Below are 13,182 nucleotides of genomic sequence, written 5' to 3'. Positions count from 1 at the left end.
CGTAGTGATCTGTACATAAACATACCCAAGGTATTATAGATAAAGCAACTTGGAGAAAACAAAGAGTGAAGATATATAATCTTCTTAAATATTACATGTGTATATACACATACATGTCGCTATATATTCATGTTGGTTTGCATTGCTATAAAGAAACTGTAGGAAGATATATATATATATATAAAACTAAGAAAGCAGTTGTGCTGTTGGTACCCTAGATAGAACCTGGGTTTGGGGGAGCAGGATACACAGCAAAACATCTCACTGTCTACCTTTCTATAATTGTATTTGTGGGTGCCTATTGTGTCAATTAGTTGTCACATAATGCTGTCTTAGATCACATGAGACTTGAAAATTATTTATCTTCAAAACACAGGTCAGCTGATCAAGCTGGTCTCACAGAAGAGGCTTGGCTTCGGTTTTCAGTGCCTATACTAGCTCCAGTTCCCATTCAGACACATATATGTACTTCCGGTGTCATGCTCCTGAGCTTACAGAATCAGAAATATACGGCGGAAGGAGAAGCATGCAAAGTCTCTAAAGAATTAGGCTGAAAACGGCACAACTGCTGCTCCTATGCGTTAGCCAGAGACAAGCAGTTTGGTCAAATATCCCTGACTACAACAAAGACAATGTAAGGACCAGGATGCTGGGAAGAGCCCATGACTCACTCTATGACAGCTTCTAATCACTGACTGCATATCTCTCAAGATACTCTAAAATTAGAACTGAGAGTCATAGCAAAATTTAGGCATCATTTTTCTAAAGATTCAGCACTCTATGAACACATTTTTTACTTAAGAATTGTTATCAGTGTCTATAGAACATGGGTAGAATGGGATGGAAAAAATACATCTATGAATTCCTAGGACCGGAAGGGCTCTGGACCAAACTTTACCCAATGCCATTTATACATGAGGTGACTGAGCTCTAAAAAAATTAGGACAATCAAAAGCGCTGAGTAACCTGAGCAACAAGAAGCTCTGAAAAGGAGTTGTCAATCTCAAAATATACTTAGGATAAAAAAGTCAAAAAGGAATTTTAACTATGTTATAAGAATGTGTCTAAGTACATAGTATAAGATATTTAGTTTCTAAAAATATAAGTAACTAATGTGCTGACTTCTCCTCCCACCCCGTGTGTGTGTGTGTGTGTGTGTGTGTGTGTGTGTGTGTGTGTGTGTGTGTGTATGTGTTGGTCGGTCAGTCTTTCTTTCAAAACCAGTATCCAGATATCGTAACAAACCCAAGTAAAGTCTGAAAGTACCCCACAGCTTAACTAATTTTTTTTTCAAATTAGGAAAAATATAAAGGTCTGAGCCTAACAAAGGGTCACTGAATAGCATCCTGTTAAAAAACAAAAGCAACCCCACTTTGTAGGGAAAGTGTAGGTGTAGGTGTCAGAGGTTTCAGTCCATGGTCACCTGACTGCACTGCTATAGTCCTGAAGTAAGGCAAGAGCATCCTGGCAGTTCCTGGCAGCCTGACTGTGATGGAGCAAAGTGGCTCAATTTGGAGTAGGCAGGACACAGGCAGACTAGCTGAGCATACTTTTTGATGGCTATAGACTCGTTAATAATGTTACTAAGCAATGTTTTGGCTTAAATTGAAGTAAAATTTGAACCCATCCAAAGCAAAGAGGGAATTTATTACTTACATGATCAAAAATTCACTATAAGCTGGTATACAAATGGATCCAGGCAATGAAGCAATATCACCTAAATTTTCTCTCTTATTACATCTCTCAGTACTGTTTTCCTCTGTAGGGGTTTAAAGCTGTTGCCCCACTGATGTCAAGAAAGACCTCTGGTCTATCTCTCATTGGCCTGAAATAAGTTATATGCTCATCTCAGACCAATCAATACAGTTAGCTGTCCTTGTTCGAAGATATGATTTTAAAAACAAACAAACAAAATGGCAACGAATTTGAGAGTGTGGGTAGGGTAAACAAGGAGGTGAAGAGGGAAGGAAGAAATAATGTAATTACATTATAATCTCAAAAAATAAAAGAAATCATTTTTTAAAAAAGAGTTGTTGAAATGTTTCCCCCTTGAGTCATTGATGAAGTAAGTAAAGATGGGAATAGTGACTTTCTAAGTACAGTAGGCATTATAACCAGGTTGGGAGGGGAACCAGGGGAAAGAAAAACATCATATTTGCCTAAGTACTTACCGAGCATGACAAAATCTGAGCATGATGAAATGAAAGGATAAATAAGGAATTTATAGAAACCTCCAAAATAGTCTAATTTTATTTGGCTTTATGGTCCTGGAGCTAGTATAAGTTCTAGGTTCAAAGGAAGTTCAACAGTAATATCAGCCTTATTCCATCTATAGGGAGTCTACTTCTATTATATTTATACTGAATTCAATATGATGTTGGAAATATAGGAGATATCCTGTGTCTTAATTAACCCAGGCTGCTGTATCAAAATACCACAAACTGGATAGATTAATCAACAGATATTTGTCATAGTCTTAGAATATAGAACATCAAGGATCAAGAAACCAGTAGATTTGGCTCTTGTCAATGGCCCTTTCCCTGGCTTGGTGACAGCCACCTTTTACTTTCTGCTCACATGACCATTCCTTGGTGTGCAGCTACAGAAAGAGTGAACAGGTACTGGTTGCTTACTATATCTTAAGGCCCCCCTTTGAAAGTGTGCCTTCATAATTGCTTCTAAACTTGGTCACTCCCCCCAAAGACCTCACCCCCAATACCATTGCATTGGAGGTGAAAAGCCTTAACATATAAATGCTGGCAGGGGTGGGGTATTAGAATTCTGTCCTTAACTATAACAAAAATCAGGAAAGTTCAAAGAAACTATTTATTTAGCTATTACTGAAATGGTGAAAATCAACAAAACCAAAGATGGTCAATCCAGTTTGTACCCAGAAAGAGCAGCTCAATCTTCATCTAAAATAAGGGACAATACTTTGCACTACCCCTAAAATCCCTTGCTTCAGCCAGCTACTTGTGCTGCATCCAACAAGGAAATGTTGCTAAAGACAGGAAAAGCCCTCACAGTGTCTTACTACAAAACTAGACTATGTCCCATCCAGGCACTGGAGATTACACTTAATGGAAGCACACTGGTCAATTAATTGAAGAATATGATTTTAAAACCTCCTTTTAAAACCCACAAGAATATCAGATAATTATGTGATTGAGGGAAACTGGAAGTACAAGATTTAACATGGATGATGCCAAAAAAGACAAGAAAATTATAGGTTATTATGCCAATTAGGGCTTTTACAATACATTCTTAGAGCTTCGATATTTAGCTACTGTGGGCTCTCATTTTCATTTGCTACTTCTGCCAAGAGAAAAGAGGGTATGTGAGGTATTTCCCGAAAATTCTAGTACTTAAAAACATAAAGGGGGATTTAGAACTATCTGAAGAAAGGACATAAGCAAAACTGCCTTTACAAGGTGTTAAAGAACACTGAATGTTCAGCATGCTTTTGTTTCACTGAACTTTTCATTTTGTGTCTGCTGATGACAGCAACAAGAGGCATCAGACAGCTCTGAAATCCAAGGTCAAAGTTATACTCCCAGTCTCAGCTTCAGAAGAGATAAGCATCAGCTCTCCTCCTTCACTATGCCATTACTGATTACCTTTGAACCTGGTCTAAGCCAAACTGACTAGAGCATGGAAGCAACAAGACTCCCCAGAGAGCACACTTTTCAGATACGACTGAGCCCTTTTCACACTCATTGCCACATCCTCCCCAACCACTCTGGCAGAAGTGATGGGGTTTAAGATACTGGAATGTGAGTGAAGAGGGAAAACTGAATAGCTATGATGCAAATTTATATTAATCCCCTAAAGGGAAAAGTATCTGCCAGTTAATTAAGCATAGATATTATTTTAAAGCCTATGTTTCTGTGAAAAATAATAACTTGACATTGGAAATATTGAATAATTAAAAATATTTGTGTATAGACAATATTTATCAACAACATAATGTATGTTGATGGTCTTTAAATTTATTGTGTTATATTTAATGTCATATGCTGTGTATGAGCGCTGCTTCATTTTCTTGTTTGTCTTTTAAAAACAGCTATTGTGAGCCTAGCCTTCCACAGTTGAACCATCATCTCTCCAGCCTTACAACTGTCTTTTTTTATAACAGTTGAGGATATCACACATCTAGTTTTTCCTATTATCAATATCTTTAAATAGCTTATTTTATATTGAACAGCTTCAACTTTACCTTGGTTTTAATATTTAATCAAAACAACTGATATACATGATGACATAATCAAATAGTACCAAATAATCTGGTAGTCCTATTTATCAGTCTCTAGGCATTCTTCCCATGACTAATCAATTCTGTCAGTATTGGTATTTCTTTTAGTTATTAAACAGTCTAAAACGATACTTGGCACTAAAATTCCTTAATTCGTTGTTACTCCAGGTTCTAATAATCTTGACGTATACCGTCAGATCCACCACACTGTCATCATTTTGTAGTGGCGCAGCCTCACGAGACGTGTCACTTCCTCTCTCTTCTTGCACCATGAAGTTTCTAGTCTGCTGCCTCAGTTGCCCCCTAGACTTGATGCCTCATGACATTTTATTAATGATCTCTGTGTTGAATCCCTGTGTCTTGGGCAGAGGACTTGGTCTTTCTTTAGTTGTCTGTTTCTGTGGACTTCTAAGAAAAGTTTCAAGGGAGATGATGTTTACCAATCTTTCCCATCTGAAATTCTGCCCTTGCAATTGACTTAGTGATGATTTAATTCTTGTTGGAAAGCATTTTCTTATCTGATGCCACTGTTCTATTCTGTCTTGTATTTTCAATGTTTTCATTCACATTAAACTGGTCTGAGAGCTTGTTGCATTTCTCTCTACTCCTGTAGAGCTGCAATGCTTTGAAGCCTTGTCCTGCGATAGTCTCTTTAGTCACTGCCAAGAGGACACAGTGGACCACTTCTAACTGCACTGCTGTTCTTTCCTTCCTACCTACTATCTATGACTGTGGAGTAAAATTTTAGAAGGCATAGCATTTCCAGTCAAATAATAAAGCCACATGACGAAAGCCTAATTACCTGAGCTTGTTATCCAGCTTTCTCATCTGCATCTACATGTAATTATTGCATAGTACTGGTTAAATCATGGGACATTCATTAGCTAGAATATCATGTTATGATCATTGTTGTTCTAAACCATCAGAGAGTAAGTTGACCTCTTCCACTAAATATGTCAGTGTGTTTCCTAGGAACAATCCTTCCTCACACATAATGCTCCTGACTGTATGGCAAACATTAAAAGAAGGAGATGTGGTTTGCTTAAATTAACCATGGTATTGGAATTCTGGTTATACACACACATTCATACACACACACACACAGCTCTGGACATGGTCCAAGAAGGTCTAATGATAATAGAACAGGGCATGTTGTAACAATGAATGTACTTCTCCCTTCTACCCTCCATGCTTTCTAAAACCCAAGTCAACTTACATTTTATCATTTAACTTTGATAGGCAAATATTTCTATATTTAAAAATTCTTTTGATCTGTATATATGACATGCTTTGGTACTAAAAGTGGCTATTATATTAATAAGGATAGAAACATTGTACATAGAGTTGCTATTTAAAATTCACGAGTATAATTCCTTCATATATGTTCACCAATTTCTAAAAGTTGATTAGACTCACAATCTGAGACTGAAAATATTCTCAGCATGGAAGTATGGTTCACTGGAGGCTTCTAACTGTGGTTACTTAAAAACTCCTTCTTTTAGTCTTCAACGAGGCATTGAAATAAATTCCATTAAAATTCTTTTTTAATTTCCAATAAATAACTACCATCAGCAGATCTAAGTTATCAGAGAGGACTATGTTTTAATTATGTCTCTCACTAAAATTTGTAGTTTTATTATGAAAGTGTCATTGTTTATACAAGAAAGTTCAATGAGAATATTCATAAAATGACACAATTTGAAAATTAATACCAATAAAATGTATGTCAAATACATGAAAGCTTTCACATTATCACAAAATATTAAACAAGGAATAAGTTAAATAGATTATATTTGAAATAATAAACAATGCAATAATCCTACTAGCAGATTTGTATCTTTGTGGCCAGTGAACTTTATTTATTTATTTATTTATTTATTTTGGTTTTTCGAGACAGGGTTTCTCTGTATTGTTTTGGAGGCTGTCCTGGAACTAGCTCTGTAGACCAGGCTGGCCTCAAACTCACAGAGATCCGCCTGCCTCTGCCTCCCGAGAACTGGGATTAAAGGCGTGCACCACCAACACCCAGCCAGCCAGTGAACTCTTTAGCAGCACCCTCTCACATGTTAGAATACACTGTGTTGTGTCTGACATGCACAGGAGACTTGATCCTCTCTCCGTACTGTATGTCTGAAGAGTTTTGTCAAAACTTTCCTTTTCCTAGAACAGCCAGTCTTCTGCTCTTCAGACTTAGACATAGGGCTCAAGGTGCATTGACCAGAATCTCTTGGTGGCATCCTCTGTATAAACTCCAGAGGCCTCTTCTGATTTTGACTTCCAAATATTAAGTCTGGAGCTGCTGTGACATCACTGAGTACCACCTGTAGAGCAACTGACCAAGAATGAGGCTGATGCCGAATTAAATTACACAGTAAACAGAACTCTTAGAGAGAACCTGAATTTTGCCATATTAAAACCAAGTCCACACCTAGACTTTGTGGTTAAAAGAGCCAACAATAAATGTGACTTTTGCTTCAGCATAATCAGAATGTGATTTCTATCATTGGAAACTAAGCATCCAGACTAAGAGACTAAGGTAAAGCATTTCAATATGCATAATTATGACATATATAGAACACTTCGGGGGCACTTTTATAATGTCCACATAGAAGAAATGTCCTGATGCATAACATGAGGCATAATTAGTTCTAAGACACCATTATGGTCACAGTTTTAAGCATGCCCAGTGTGAACTCATTAGCAGACATCAATATTTGAATTTTTCTTAATCTCAAAGTTTTAGGTATGTATAAAAATAAACAGTGGCCAATGTGGCGATACATTGTTTATGATCTAATAAAGCCCTAGGGATCAAAATGCAAAGCTAACCACAGTCATAGGGTCAGGCAGTAGTGATATTAATCCCAACAGCCATACTAGCTAGCCCTAGCCAGACTGTGGTGGCACACACCTTTAATTCCAGGACTCAGGACACAGGCAGATGGGTGAATTCAAGGCCACCCAGGGCTACACAAGAGTGAATCAGCCAAAAACAATAGCAGAGCTCATGCCTTTAATCCCAGCACTAGAGAGGCCTAAAAGGAAGAAGCAAACAGTCTCATGTGAGATTTCATTTCCAGACAGGGGAAGGATTGCACTCTGAGGATTCACGGAGCCAGGATCACCCTTTTAGTGTGAGGTAGAGTTAAGAGCTAATGGCTGGCTGCATTGCTTCTCTGATCTTCAGCTTGAACCCCAATATCTGTCTCTGGGTTTATATTATTTCATGTTACAGGCCAGCTACTATGTTAAGAAAACAAAGAAGCCAAAGAAATTGAATCTACTGTATGATATGAAGCTCACATATGCATGTCTTTCCCTGAAGCCACTGTATGATATGAAGCCCACATATACATATCTTTCCCCGAAGATGTCAAAGTCAATCCCTTGGTGTTTTGTTTTGTTTTTCCTAAGCTCAGACTCATCTGTCTGAAAGGCACTAGTCTTACATTGTACTCTAATATCCCGGGTTGTGGACATGTTCTTTGCTGTATGTAAAGTGTGTGGAGCTGAATGTTGCATCATTCACCTTTATGTTGGTGTTGCCTGCCACAAAAGGAAGCACTCAGTTCTGAAATCTGAGACAAGGGAGAACTGGATATCTATATTTAAAAAGAAATGAACTTGGAGACTTTCTTCACCCCACACATAAAAATTAGCTAAAACTTAGATCAGATCATATATGTAAATGTATGAGTTGAACAGAAAAAGAAAGAAAATTAAACAAGGAGAAAATCTTTGTGACCTTAAATTAGACAAAATTATTTTAGATACATCAAAAATACATTCTATAACAATCTAGATAAATGAGACCCCATAAAAATTAAAATGTTTCCATTACAAAGGAAACCAATTAATAAAATAAGAAAGGGAATTAATAGTCAGCGGGAAAATATTTGCAAAAACACACATGGTAGTATGTAGCACATGCCTGTGTTCTCAGCATTTAAGAGGTGAGGCAAGGGCAGTCCAGGTAAGCCTGAACTATGTAACTATATCCTCTCTTTTTTAAATAATAAGCATATGAAGGAATTTTAGATGATTTTTAGTTTTTAAGTTTTTTGAGAATTTCCTACATTCATTTTTCTTAACTTATATTTTCATTCTTCCTTTCATCCCTCTAAACTCTTTCTCTCACTCTCAAATTTATGACTCCTTTTAAAGTTGGTACACACACACACACACACACACACACACACACACAGAGTTTAGAGATGCATCCTTACCAGTCCATTTTAGTGTTGCTCATACATATGTGTGTTTAATAAGGCTGGCCATTTGGGATTGGATAACCCACCAGGGGGCCTGTGCCTGTCAGCGGGAAGACATAATCGCACTCTCAGCAGCAATGTGACTCTCCATCTAAGAGTGGGGCCTTGTGAGATTTTCCCCCACCCAAGTTGGCATGTCAACTGCTGTTGTCACTGTGCTGGTCTTGTTTAGGTGATCATTTTGTTGATATTTCATGGGAACATCTCCTTATCATGTATGAAAGATAATGTCTCCCAGCAGATATCTGGTCATCTGGCTAATATTATCTTTCTACACCTTCTGTGATGTTCCCTGAGCCTTAGGTTTAGTAATGGTTATTATAGACATACCAGTGCTGTTGAGCATCCCATGGTCAGTTGGGCATTCTCTGAATATTGACCATTTATGGAATTCTGTAATGGTTTCTGTCTAATTAAAAAAGAAACTTCTTTGATGGGGAGTGAGGGATACCATTATCTGTGGATATAAAAATGGGTATTAGAATGCAGTTAGAAATTATACTGGTTTGAAAAAGCAGCAGTTATAGGCTCTCCTCTAGGGTCTATAACCTCACCAGCCATGGATAATTAGTTAAGTTTATAGGTAGCACTAGGCATGAAATCTATTCTATTTGTAGACTTTAAGTCCAATTATTTGACTGTTGGTTAACCCCCAAGATATTAAGTGCCACTATTGCATCCTCGGGGATATCTTGCTATGCAGGGCATTGTTGTGGTTCGTAGTCTTTATGTTTGGGTAGGATCGTCAATTACTTTTCTCCCTTGGCAGTTTTCACAGCACCTTCAGTTACTATGAGAGCTAGTCCTTATGGAGGAAGTTCTAGCTCAATTCCTCCAGTCAACAATAATATCTTACCTTCTACTTTCCAGTTCTTGTGTGGCAACCAATGGCAACAGCCCATATTGTTTGGGTAATCTCTTATATTTCCATGACCAACAAATTGAGCCTGGTACTGGGAGAGCATTATAATTTTATAGCATGATTTTGAGCAGCACCAATGTGTAAATTAGCATATTAAATACAGTTTGCCACTTATTACAATACACTGAGCCATTAAGAAAATACTGTACCAGGTACCACTGAGTGTGAATAAATAAGAATTGGAGATAGGTAAGAAGTTCAAGTACAGGCCAATGTTTTTAAAGTGCTGTCTGTAGAGCAGCTGTATTCTGAATTGCTTGCATATGAATTCTAATTAAGTTATTAGAATGAATCATCCTGAGCCCTAGTCCAGCCAAACTGAAAAAGAATATCTGTTTGGGGAGCACAGGGATATGTACATATATCTTAATAAATGCTAGAGTTGGTTCTTGCGTACACCAAGTTTGCTAATCACTGCTGTGGTGGTATGAATGAAAATGGCCTCATAGGCTCATAGGGAGTGGCACTGTTAAGAGGCGTGGCTTTGTTAGAGGAAGTACATCACTAGGGGGTGGGCTGTGAGAACTCAAATGCCTGCAGATCAAGATGTAGAACTCACAGCTCCTTCTCCAGCAACATGTCTGTCTGCATGCCACATTGCTTCCTGACATGATGATAATGGACCAAACCTCTGAACTGTAAGCCACTCCCAATTAAATGTTTTCCTTTATAAGTGTTAACATGGTTATGGTATCTCTTCACAGCAATAGAAGCCCTAAGATAGCTGCTATTGCATGAGAGACTCAGATTCACGTCAAAAACAAGTGTGACAGTCTGATAATATTTGTCTTCATTTGGTTCAGTGTAATTACATGCCAGGGTGCCCTTCTCTAAACTTTTCAGTGTTGGTATTTTTATAAGTGAATTTTAGAATAAGTAGGTCTCTAGACAAACTATTATAATATTATCAGAATCATGAAAATAAGTATCACTGTGAAAGAAGGCATGAAAGAAGATGAAATGGACTCATCAGAGAGAGGAAAATTATCATAGAGCAGTTATTAGAAGTTTAGGATTGCTCAGCCAATTTTGAGGCACTGTTTTAGTATTATCTAAATACATACTCAAGAACTAGTAGAATGAGGGATCATTGTCTCTGCTGCCCATCTGAAAGCAGCACAAGAACACCTTGGGGCCAGCTTCTTCCCTCCAACATCTTACTGTTGAGATAGATTAACACTTTTGTGTTTATGAAAGGCAGCTGGTCATGACACATGTCTATGGTTTCAGAACTCAGGAGGGAATGCGAAGCAAGACTTTGGAGAATTCCAGGTTAGCCTGGAATACATGTAACAAACCCTTTTTGAAAAAGGAGAAGGAGGAGGGTAGGAAGAGGGAGGGAAGGAAGGAAGGAAGGAAGTCTATAGCACATTGTTATGCTTTGAATATACAGTCTCACATAATAAACTCTTGATCCCAGCTGGTAGCTCCTAATTGGAAGTTACTGCAGGCCTATCTTTGAATGTTGTATCTGGTCCTTGGTTTCTGCCTTCCTGGTCTCTGCTTCCTGCCCGACACACGCCTCTACTACCATGATGTCTCTCTACCTAGGTTCAGCAGCTCAGCAGCCAGGGACCAAAGCCTCTGACAAAGTGAGCAAATTATCTTTCCTTCTTGAAGTTGTGCTGCTGGGTGTTTTTGTCATAGCTTTCCAAAAGCAACCAAAATGTTCCCAAGTACATTTCATTTTTTATTAGCTACTGAGCCTTGCAAGCTAAATATTCTACACAATTGTAAAAACTATTCTTAGCTGTTTTTAGCTATATTTAAGTTTATCCTTTATTATTTGGTTCATATTCTTTTAATACCCTGATATTAATTTTATACTCAACACTCAAATTATTTTTCAATTTGTATTTGAAAACATAAAATCTACATTTTTCTTTCTTTTGAGGTAGAGTCTCTTTGTATGACTCAGGCTAACTCAATCTTAAAGTCCTCCTAAGGGCTGGGGCTGCAGACATGAGTCACTAGGCCTGGCCAAAATTCCCTCACTTCAGATAAACAATTCGAGGAGCTGGTTGCACACAGTTGTGCACAGTCAAATAACTACCACCAGAATTGAAATATAGTGTATTTTCACCATCTTTAAAAGTGCCGTCTTTAGACAATTGGTGGCCTAAGCCTGTAATATACCAGTGTTCAGAAAGCCGAGGTAGGAGACAACAAACCCACAGGCTCTTTGCCTGAAGACAACTCGTTTGGAAGCCAGCTCTCTCCTCCCCACCATGTGGTCCCTACCTTAGAAGACAGATCATCAGGCAAAGAGCCATCCTGTCAGCCTTCAACTTTAGCTTTTCAAAGCATGAACTAAAAGCCTGGACGATAATGTATCTGAATCCCTACTTGTAGCTTGTGGTATTTGTAGTTTTGGTTTTTTAGTGAGTCAAGGAAGGAAATTTTATCAAAATTTTAAGAACTAAGTATATTGAGTTGGAGAGATGGCTCAGCCGTTAAAGGCTAGGCTCACAACCAAAAATAAAAGAATTAAGTATATTGAATACCTGACCAAAAAGTGTTTTAGAAAACTAGTTTGTCTCTGTATATTATTAAAATGGAAGTTTCATTATCAATATGAGACACAAACAGTTTAAAATATTTGTTTAAGCTAAAAAGGCAAGCTGGCAGTACTCTAACCCTGACATTTCCTAATTGGACATTACACTAAATTCTGTACACTCTTGTTGTCCTGCTCTATTTTAAGTTTAAAACAATAAGCATGGATCACATCATCAATGCTTGATTTAAAATATAATCTCAAACCTAATTTTAACATGAATGTTCTGGAACCTGAACAATGGAAGGACATTTACAGCTATATTACCAATGATTATTTGAAAGTGTGAGTAGAAGTAGAGTTTTATTTGTTTTGTTTTTGTTGTTGTTGTTGTTGTTTGTTTTGTTTTGTTTTTGAGACAAGGTTTCTCTGTGTAGTCCTGGCTGTCCTACAACTCTTTGTAGGTCAGGCTGGCCTTGTACTCAGAGATTCACCTGCTTCTGCCTCCTGAGTGCTGTAGTTTTATTCTAGAACACTTTCTTACCTTGAGATACCCAAATTACATTTCATTTATGAAAAGCTCTTTGTTCTTTGGTTAAATTGTTATTGTTTGCAATTTTCCGAAGAGAACTGGCAGGGTACAGAATGAACTGTAGACCAGGGGTTTCTGAGATGAACTGATCTTTTTTGTTAACTCTCATAAACTAATGGCATTGTGTAAGCATTGCTAGCAACCAACTACTAATCATCCATCGGAACTTTAGTTTTTCATATGCCAAATATTTTCCCAAATGGAAAATAAAACATTTTATGTTAACATACCCACCACTGGAAAATGACCCAAAACAGGAGGTTTAAAGTTAGTAGAGTGTTTATCTTATCTCGTGGGCTCTGGTCTGTTTGGGTTACTGTTTGGCTTCCAGTTAATCAGACCTATTTACTAGTTAAGAACATTCAGCAATTAACAGTGTTCAAACATCACCAATCTGCTGTGTTATTTCAGCTGGGAAAACAACTATATGAACCAGAACAGCTTCCCCACTAAAAATAAATGATAACACCCAACTCACTGGTGGCTGATTCCCAGTCCTTTGAGGTACTGTACACAGTCTCATGTGGTACAAAATAGTGTGAAATTTAAATAATTTAAAATTCCAAAGCTATGCCATGTTTTAGTATTAAAAAATAATAACATAGTTTTGCCAACAAAAACATCCTTTCTGGGAGACAAAACAAGTTT

This window comes from Mesocricetus auratus, unplaced genomic scaffold (assembly GCF_017639785.1).
Source record: "Mesocricetus auratus isolate SY011 unplaced genomic scaffold, BCM_Maur_2.0 Super-Scaffold_100020, whole genome shotgun sequence".
NCBI lineage: Eukaryota > Metazoa > Chordata > Mammalia > Rodentia > Cricetidae > Mesocricetus > Mesocricetus auratus.
The sequence above is the reverse complement of the archived record's forward strand: the minus strand, read 5'-3'. Positions refer to the sequence as shown.